The sequence below is a fragment of the Diadema antillarum genome, unplaced genomic scaffold (genome assembly GCF_040938485.1).
Source record: "Diadema antillarum isolate AM-2024a unplaced genomic scaffold, OU_Dant_1.0 scf00000062, whole genome shotgun sequence".
Lineage (NCBI taxonomy): Eukaryota > Metazoa > Echinodermata > Echinoidea > Diadematoida > Diadematidae > Diadema > Diadema antillarum.
In genome coordinates this window covers 2,108,526-2,118,410 of record NW_027270951.1, presented here as the reverse complement: position 1 = coordinate 2,118,410, position 9,885 = coordinate 2,108,526, and the positions used below count along the sequence as shown (strand labels likewise).

The 9,885-nt window shown below is 39.4% G+C and overlaps 1 non-coding gene across 1 annotated transcript; it reads right to left on the bottom strand.

The window, feature by feature from the left end:
• Positions 1–4,388: 4,388 nt before the first annotated feature.
• Positions 4,389–4,460, bottom strand: Trnaq-cug (transfer RNA glutamine (anticodon CUG)). Its single transcript has one exon. It is a non-coding gene; the product is annotated as a tRNA-Gln (tRNA).
• Between the last annotated feature and the right edge of the window lie 5,425 nt (positions 4,461–9,885).

Here is a 9,885-nt window from a genome sequence, read left to right as displayed (position 1 = left end):
CTACAAATCTCCGACATTTTGATCCAAAAAAAAAAAAAATAGACACTCTGTCAGTCGATCGATTTGAATTGAAACAAATTCATATATCTTGCTTTTAAAACATTGAAATACTAATGAGATCATAGAAAAAAGTGATAGTAATCGGTTGTGCAAAAGATTTGACGACAAATATATCAAAGTTATTTGAAGAAGAAGGACCATGAAGTCAAAGACAGTGTAGGACTGGCAATGAGATATAGACACTGCGTCGAGACCCTGTTACATCGCAATCACTGATGCAATTGGGATAACACAAAAATGCTATCAAATATGAAAACTCGCTCGCAGTCATGACAACATAAGGTATTTTTTTGTTAGCATGCATGTTCGTGTTTTTTTTTTCCTGTGGTTATGTGATCATCTTAAAGTAATATTAAAGCAGTGTATTCCTATCTTTTCTCCAAGGCGAAAAACACTGCCAGCTGTCGAGCAAATTTCTTTTCTCATCCCCTCAAAACAAAATCCACTAGTATCATTACGTAACAAGATAGACAACAAATATTTTATGGTATCATAGATTAAAACATGAACGAATCACTAAGGGATTTGGATAATATGCTTACAGAGATTATGGTCGACTTAAAGGTGATAGATAATGATATTAACGTTGATGGTGAAAGACGCTATATGGCCACCTGTCGTTCAAGATGGAGGACGATGAAGACTTACCCGGCCGATTTCGTACCAGATCCCTAGGTGATTGCTTGGTACGTAATTTGGCATGGGGTCTGGTCGGATGCATTTTGTTGGGAGAGGTAAGTTCCCTTGAGCAGAGCAGACGTGAGTCAAAGTCGCCGCTATACATAGCGCCAAAGCTAGAATCTGAGGTTTTGACATTTGAAGTTAAATAATTGTGAAAACAATAAGTCCTTTCTGTCACTCATGTAATTGAGAAAAATAGGTTGTAAGTCGGCAGGCCTTTGTGTGGTGAACCTCATGATGAATATTACGTACTAGAATTCAATCAATCAATCAATCAATCATTCAATCAATCAATCAATCAATCTATCAATCTATCAATCTATCTATCTATCCTTCTTTCTTTCTTTCAATGTTTTGAGCAATTGTCACTAAATTCTCATCATGAATACATACAACATTGTTCAGATCAATACAGTCAATCAATGGAGTGATGGAAAAAGGTTGTCGAAAGTAAAGTTGACATATTTGATATAATGTGTCATTTCTATGAAGAAAAAAAAAGAAATTGCGATTTTGTCATGACATTGGTTGGCTCGTTTCAATCTTCTATTCTCAACGTCCTCTTTCATTCCAATCTGCTATGAAATGTCTGAATCAAGTAAAACTACACATATATTATGATAAAATAAATTCCACTTTTATAGCGCTTGATACGGGCGTTTTTCAGCGCATTGATACGAAACAAAGAAATATAATTAAGATACAGACTACGATTACCAATATTGTGATATATATATACATACACACGGGTACAAGTGCGAGGACCACATGATAATTGTGGAGTAGAGGAAGAACGGAGAGATCGGGTTTAAGTGGAGGAGCGGAGAGAAAGCAAGGCGTTGAGATAACATGAGGCAGCATTGTTAAATATCTTACAAACCATCAGAAGGTGATACTGTGATGATGGGGAGCCAATGGAGGGATCGGAGAATTGTAGTTATGTGTACACATCTTTTTGTAAGGGCCACAATCCTAGCAGCTGTATTTTGAATCATTTGTATTGGTGCAATACTTGAAGCAGGGAGGCCAACGGCTAACGAGAAGGGAATTACATTATAAATCAAGATGAGAAGATACAAATGCATGAATGAGACGTTCGATGGAAGACTGATCCAATTAATTTGAAGATTTTACCAATTTTACAGATACACCATCAAGCAGCACGACATGACTTATATAGCTTCTCGTGCATGTGTACACTTTCAGGTATCATGTCTAAGTCAGGAGTAGATTATGCTTGCATATATAGCAAAGGGTTTACCTTTAAAGAGTGAGTTCTAATACTTCGGGGGAAAAATACATGCTGAAGCCCAAAATCATTGTATGTAAGATAAGTAAAAGAATTATAGTGCAGTCTGGTTTTTGAAAACTTACCCGTAGATTCTCTGTCATCTTGGGTGTGAAGTTTTAGCCGAGCAAGTTAACTGGAAACCGTCGGCAGAGTCAGATGACGATTGACGAACTGGAACAATGGTCCCAAAATGACCGAATATAAAGGGAGGTAGATTATTGGTTATCAGATTTATCATCAGGCTATCGGTCAAAAGAAATCCCCTGCTCATTATCTTTCAGACAGTAAGAGGATTATATTCTAGACTGTTATCTATCAAATTTTGGGCACTTTAATCTGCACAGTAAGATTAGGTATTTGCATCATTAGATCTTGAAAAAGCATCATTTCGTCGTTTCTTTTATTCTTTATGTTGTTTAGTTTCGTTTCTTAAGCTAAGCCACCAGGCACCTGTAAAATCAAATATTTTGTTCCGTTTTGATCGATTTTCTGTTATTATTTAAGTGTGTGTGTGTTACTTGTAGTAGTATTTACCCACGTTGTTATGGTCGTCGAGAATTGCTTTGTTCGGAGTTAGGAGTTATCAACTGTAAAATAACAACAAACACTGACACATACTTACACATACATTAGCAAACATTTTAGATCGATTTCTCTTATTCTGTCGAAATCGGAGGAGGCTAGTTTTTATAGTATAAAGAGAGAGAGAGAGAAAAGGAGTAAGAGGAGGTCGAATATAGAGGTAAAGAATTGTGTTAATCACATTGTACCAGCGTCTATAATCTAACAAAATTTCAAAAGTAACACTAAAAGGTCGGTGCTTTTCGTTATCTCTCACTGAGTAATAGGTTGGTAGAAATGGACCGTTTCTGTAATGTATTAAAATGCACGTATGTTTCTTTTCCTGCACCTGATGTAGACTATAGCGAAGATACATTTCATTTACTTGTTCCCTCCCATTACGTTCCAAAGGCAGGAATTCACTTAGTTGTTGCTAGGTCGGGCAAGCTTTGTTGGTGTTAAGGGCAACTTTCGTGAACAAAGCTTGCATATAGTCTGAATGAGTAATTACAGAACATGTCTATTGTTATGTAATGCGCATATTATTATTTGCGCAGATGATGTAAATTTGGGACTACAAGAAGTGCCTTGGACTGTTTAAAATATATTTGTCCCTTGGAAAGCCGATATTGTGCCTAATGAGTCAATCCAAACAGTGAGGAAGGCCAAGTTAACCAAACATCGGCAAAGCAAACCTAGTCACCTGAAGTCACACACCATCTAATTTTTTGAGTGCGTGACATATATGATAGACAATAATGTAAGTTTATGTATACGATGTGATAACTCCTGGTGACCCAATGATTAAAGTCTGGGGAAGGGGGGGAGGGAGGAAGAGGGAGGGAGCCTACAGTCCGTATAAGTTGGAAGAAAAAGTGAGGACTCAGATGTGAGTTTCTTCAATTTGTCTCCCCTACAAATCAAATTTGTTATGATCGCAACTGCTGATCTGTAAATTCAGAAACATGTCGGGGAAAAAGGGAACCAGTGGGACTCGAACCTGTCATTTACTGCTTTCCTGGCAGTGACACTCCCACCATGCTGTCCCTGGTTGCCGGCAGTGACACGATGAACATTCATTTCATTTCATTCATTTCATTTATTTAGTTTACACACAAATCATACAGTGTTGTATTTACAAGATCCATCCATGACAATGTAAAGTAACACATAAATTATAAGTTCAGTATATGCAAATAACATTTACATAACACAAAATCAATTGAAATCATTCTCAAGTACATTACATTCATGACGGATAAATAAAATCGTGTGTGGTGGGAACAAGCATGGAACAAATACCCAAGCTCCGAAATTCCGACATTGTTATGTCAAGTTTAGTCCAAGGCGGACAAGGCATATCAAATGAAAGCAAGATATTATTTAGAGGGGTGAAGGTTCGGGTGTGAGTTTCTTGAATTCTTCCTCTACAAAGTTTCGAGTCCCACTGGTTCCTTTTTTCCGACATGTTTGTTAATTTACAGATCAGCAGTTGCGATCTTAACAAATTTCATTTGTAGAGGCAGACAAATTGAAGAAACTCACGCCCAAACCTTCTCCCCTCTGAATGATATCTTGCTTTCAAAAGGGAGGACTCTTTGTCAGAAATATTTGGTTTTATTTTATTAAAACATCTGGGTACACAGCCAAGGAAATACTTGCCTAACCATTTCAATGACACAAATTAAACAACAACAAAAAAAAAGAACAAAGTAGAAACAAAAACAAGCAGCAGAACTTGAAGAAAGCTTCTCTGATGGTAAATTGTCATGAGTTTTGTTCGTCCAGCAAAAGAAGGTCCCACCGAGATTTGAACTCGGATCGCGAGATTCAGAGTCTCGAGTGCTAACCATTACACCATGGGACCGTTCTATAAACTGGATAGAGTTCCTGTTGTTATGACCTGTCACTCTCACAGATACAGACACATACAAAACACACAGACACACACTTTCCCTCTCTCTTGAGCACTCCCTCTCCCTGTCTGTCTCTCTCTCTCTATATATCTCTGCACTTACGAAAAATCTGTCTACCTACCTACCTATATATCTATCCATGTGTATCTATCTAGATATCTCGATAGCTATGTCTATATTTATCTACTATATCTATTCATATTCACATAATTATTTTACATTTGTTTGTAAATATATATATATATATATATATATACACACACACACACCCACATACAAATATATATGAGTATATGAATATAAGAACGACCCAAGTCCATGGAAGACCATTTCGAGTAAACTTAAAAAACTTCATATCTTTTTTATTTGTCCAATAATATTCTATTTAACTGTGATGGGAAGGCAACATTGTATATACAAATTAGAACTTATATTATTATGACAATTAACATTTACATTAATTGTGGAGAGGCCATTTTGTGTGATGGACTTGGGTCGTTCTTTGATTCATATGGACTTGGGTCGTTCTTTGATTCATATACATGATATTCTGCTATAGAGATGAGAGAAGGACGAGAGAGGGCGCTATAATATAAATGTAAGAATGACCCAAGTCCTTCATTCTTACATTCATATAAGATTTAACTCATTTATTTCAGGCACTTCCGGGGGTAATTAGGATTTATCATTTATACACAAGATGAGTCCATGCATAAGCTACAATTTCCCATGTCAAACTAAATTTGGCCAAAAATTGGACTTGGGTCGTTCTTATATTCAGGTCCTCATATATATACGGGGATGTGTACACTAAGAAATAGTTTGATGTAGCAGATTTCTCCCATTACGGGGATTGTCATAACTTTATTACCATGGTATATCATTCAGAATGGCTGTCCATTGGGTCATTGTTTTCATTTTCTTACTCCAAGGAAATGTTCTGGACGCGTAAGTGTTATTCAGAACTTGGGACAAGCTTCAATTCCGGCTATTGCCTGCCAGCAGGCAGTCGGTTATATTATGGCGTCATGATATTTTGGAGTGAGTAATTGACCAGACAACTTTGTAACGACCTGTTTCACAGACCTGATAAACTCTCACAGTAGACCTTTACTCTAATTAGATGAATTAATTGTAGCCTGCATCTACGGGGAATCACTCCAAAACGCAAAAGCTGCTATTTTTGTAATTATACTTGCATATTCTCTCCGTCAGAAAAAAAAAAAAAAATCTAACGCATTGTGAAAGTTCTTGCTTTCAGCCTTTTGACCCCATATCAGAATGTATTCCCCTTTCTCACTTGAGAATAATTTACATATACAATATTTCGAAGCATGTTTATAAGCCTTGTTCAAATTGCTTGAATATATAGAGTAAAATCCGACTCATAGAATCACGTAGGTTTCATCAAACTCGGACCTTATGTAAGAAAGTTACGAAATATAAACAGTTTCCAACAGGTTTTCTTAACTCATTCATACGAATGAATGAAAACCACGCCTACACTGATATTTGCCGAGGTGATAATTATTGTCATTATCTCATAAATTTTACACTGAACAGTAAGTCTTCAAATTTGTCTCTTTTGTTTGTCACGGAATTGATATCAAAGAAAAAGTTCCTTCACACATCGTAACTTTTTTTAAACCTTATGTCCTATATTGATTTAACCGTTATCATTCTGTTCGTCAGATTTTACTCTATATTCACTGAAATCAACTGAAGAACTTGACGTTAAACTGTGTTTTTATCTGTTCGGCTGGGTAGGGATTCCGGGTTCGGCAATAGCCGGCTCGTTCCGCTAGGGGAAATCGAGGCATGCACTAACCTCTTCTAGTGAAGACTTCAGTATAATGCCATTGACTACTGAATCAGATACCACTGGCTATAGTCAACTCTCGCAACGCAATCCTCATCAAAAACAAAACATAACAGTAACTTGGATTACTCCACTTATTAGGAAAATACTGGCATTTAGATGACGCAAGCTATACAGTTCCTTCAAAATTCTGTGTCATTTACATTGATGTTAAATTTGACGATTTACTAGAACAGTGTGTTTCAAATGCAATACAGTAGGTGTTAGGAGGGACAACAAGAAAAGAAAAGAAAAGAAAAGAAAAGAAAAGAAAAGAAAAGAAAAGAAAGGAGCCTTATCTTTGAAATGCAGGGAAAGTGATTCCATTGAAAGCTGTAGCAAATAACTCAAGATATCAATGAACAAAACTAATTTTTTAACTTTTCTTCTATCTTATCTTTGTAATTTCATTCTGTCATTGTATATATGGCAGAGGAGATGACACAAATTATCGAAAATGGAACAGTCAGTGTGATTATTATCTGTTTCGTAGTCAGAGAATCTGATCCTCGTCTCACTTTGCAGAAAACAAAATAATTATTGCTCAGTGCGCTGACCACGGTGAATCATGTACTAGTATGTCGCCCTCTTGTGGTGGCACTAAAGCCTTGACAGCTGATTTTAGCGGTACGTACGTACACAGGTACGTTACGGTAGCACGGTATGTGTATGTGATACAGTATGCGATTCCCGTACTGTTGGATCTGTGGATCGTAACAACTGTTCTGCCTGTGATATCTGAGGAAAACATTGACACTTCCGGTGTAGATTTGCCGGATTTAAAACCAGATAGCCGGTAAGATCTAATATTGTTCACAGTTTATCGTTATTTCTGATTCATTTTCTTGTCAGGCCTCGACATATTACCTAAATTATCTGGCGATAAAAGCAGATATATTCTCAGTATTTTTAGAGCATACTGTAACTGTCTGTATCGCGGTAGAGTCCCGCTCCGCTGACCGCGAAGCAGGTGAAATCACAGCGGGCCTGCCGCGAAGGCTACAGTGTAGGTAGCCCAGAGTTTCGGCTCGCCCTTTCTAGAACTTAGAAGTAGAACGCGGTAACTAATGACTGTTAAGAGTGAGATTCGTTTGAGATTATCGTTTGGAGTAATCATATTTACAATTTCTCCTCATGCACATGTGAAAAGACTTGAGATCAGACTGTGTCGTAGAAAATTTTGCCTCATTTGTAATTTTTCTTGAGGATAGAATCTCAGTTCGGGAAACCCACTCACAAGGGGGGCCCCTCCTTATAAGTAACCCGTCCCCCTTATAAGTAACCCCGTCCCCCTTATAAGTAACCCCCGGGGCACCCCTTATAAGGAGTCTCCACGCTTTTTTGCAATGCAACGCGAAAATGAAAGGACTGCGGCAATTCGCTTGATTATGTCCATAAAGCTTCACAAGTTTCCCAGTTACTCACGAAATTTGAGCAAAATCGGTTTGAGGCATCATATCTAAAATCATGGATTTAAATGCGATGTCAAACGACCCATGCGAATGCTGAAATGCGAGCGATTACTGGCACGAGTGTCGCCAGGCGCGGCGGCGCGGCAATGCTTGAGTGCAGACGTGGCGACTGAGTACATGTACACAGTCACCACGTCTGCACTCAAGCATTTGCCGCGCCGCCGCGCCTGGCGACACTCGCGCCAGTAATCGCTCGCATTTCAGCATTCGCATGGGTCGTTTGACATCGCATTTAAATCCATGATTTTAGATATGATGCCTCAAACCGATTTTGCTCAAATTTCGTGAGTAACTAGGAAACTTGTGAAGCTTTATGGACATAATCAAGCGAATTGCCGCAGTCCTTTCATTTTCGCGTTGCATTGCAAAAAAGCGTGGAGACTCCTTATAAGGGGTGCCCCGGGGGTTACTTATAAGGGGGACGGGGTTACTTATAAGGGGGACGGGTTACTTATAAGGAGGGGCCCCCCTTGTGAGTGGGTTTCCCGAACTGATCTAGTACTGATGCCAGTGATGGAATGATGTGAAATGTCGATGACATGACCATGATGACACTAACATTTAACAACAGCACAGCAGATAATGCTTACCCGAAGTCGCAAAGATAACCATACCAGTAGGTCTATACATTCTTCATTTTTAAAAAAACTGTAGGTACACTTGTTAATATAGTCTAGACCCACTCTATGTATGCATCAGTCCGGGAAACCCGCTCATGAGGACCGCTCCCACGTACGAGGACTGCCCCGCCTCACGAGGACCGCCCCCACGCCTCATGAGGCCCGGGGGGGGGGGGGGGGGGGGGGGGGAACACCTCATGAGGCCCCCTATTCACTTCTTATTCATCTCACATCTGACGTATAAATTGTCGCAACTTTGCACGGTATTTTTTTGTTACACACACATGTCCACTATCCATGATGAAAAGAAGAAACAATCCTGTCTGTTTTTTTTTTTCAAAAATCAAGTTTTAATCAACCGATGCAGAGAGCCCATCAAAACACGGGCGCCAGCGTGTTCGCACAGTGCAAGACTGCGCACCTAGCGGCCTGATCCAACTGAGATGAATAAGAAGTGAATAGGGGGCCTCATGAGGCATTCCCCCCCCCCTGGCCTCATGAGGCGTGGGGGCGGTCCTCGTGAGGCGGGGCAGTCCTCGTACGCGGGAGCGGTCCTCATGAGCGGGTTTCCCGGACTGTTATTGGCACTTGCACCTGGTCCGACCTCCCGTGCCAAGGTTCGACCACGCGCAAAGGCCCATTGGCCTTAAATTATAGGTTTCTACATGTAGCAGGCGGTCAAATTTTGGACATTGCTGTGCTCAAATTATGGGCAGGTTGAGTTAGAAAACTGCACACCATTTCTTCCTTTTTATTTAATGGCTTCTTCTTGAAGCTTGAGCTGTGAGTTTTGATTTATCAAGGCATTTAAGGCTGAAGGAAAGGACGAAAGGCATTGCCATTAGAAAGCAATCACAACCATGAGACAAAAAAACAAAACAGAAACAAAAACAAAACCAGCCAGCTTAAAAGACCAATTAAGTCCGGTAATGACGGCAGAACCACAATTGCCAGTGTACTTACATTCTGTAAAATGAAGGACCTGACGATTTTGTTTGCCATGCTCTTTCCCAATGAGCCACCAAGGATGAGATTTTTAGGTATGCTGGAAGCAGTTTCTAGTTGAAAAGAAGAGGAAAGAAAAGGAAAATAGAGTACCGGTAGCAATTTTGGTATTTTCAGGTAATAATACACAGTTTCGCCAAATCATAATACCAAGTCCCTCTTCATTGTGTTTATAGCCCCATTTCTTGCGAATGGAACACATGTGGACTGGGAATGCCCAAATGAAATAAAGCGTTTTGGTAGTGCTGCATGCGATGCTGCAGTTTTATGTCCCCCCCCCCCCCCCCCCCCATGATATTCTATGCCTTTGTTTCTGGCAAATTGATTCACTCTGTAGTGCTTACAAATGTAGGTTGGTGAGAGTGTGCTTGGGTCAACACACTTTACAACTGCAGGGTTAGAAATTGGCGATGGTCCGCTG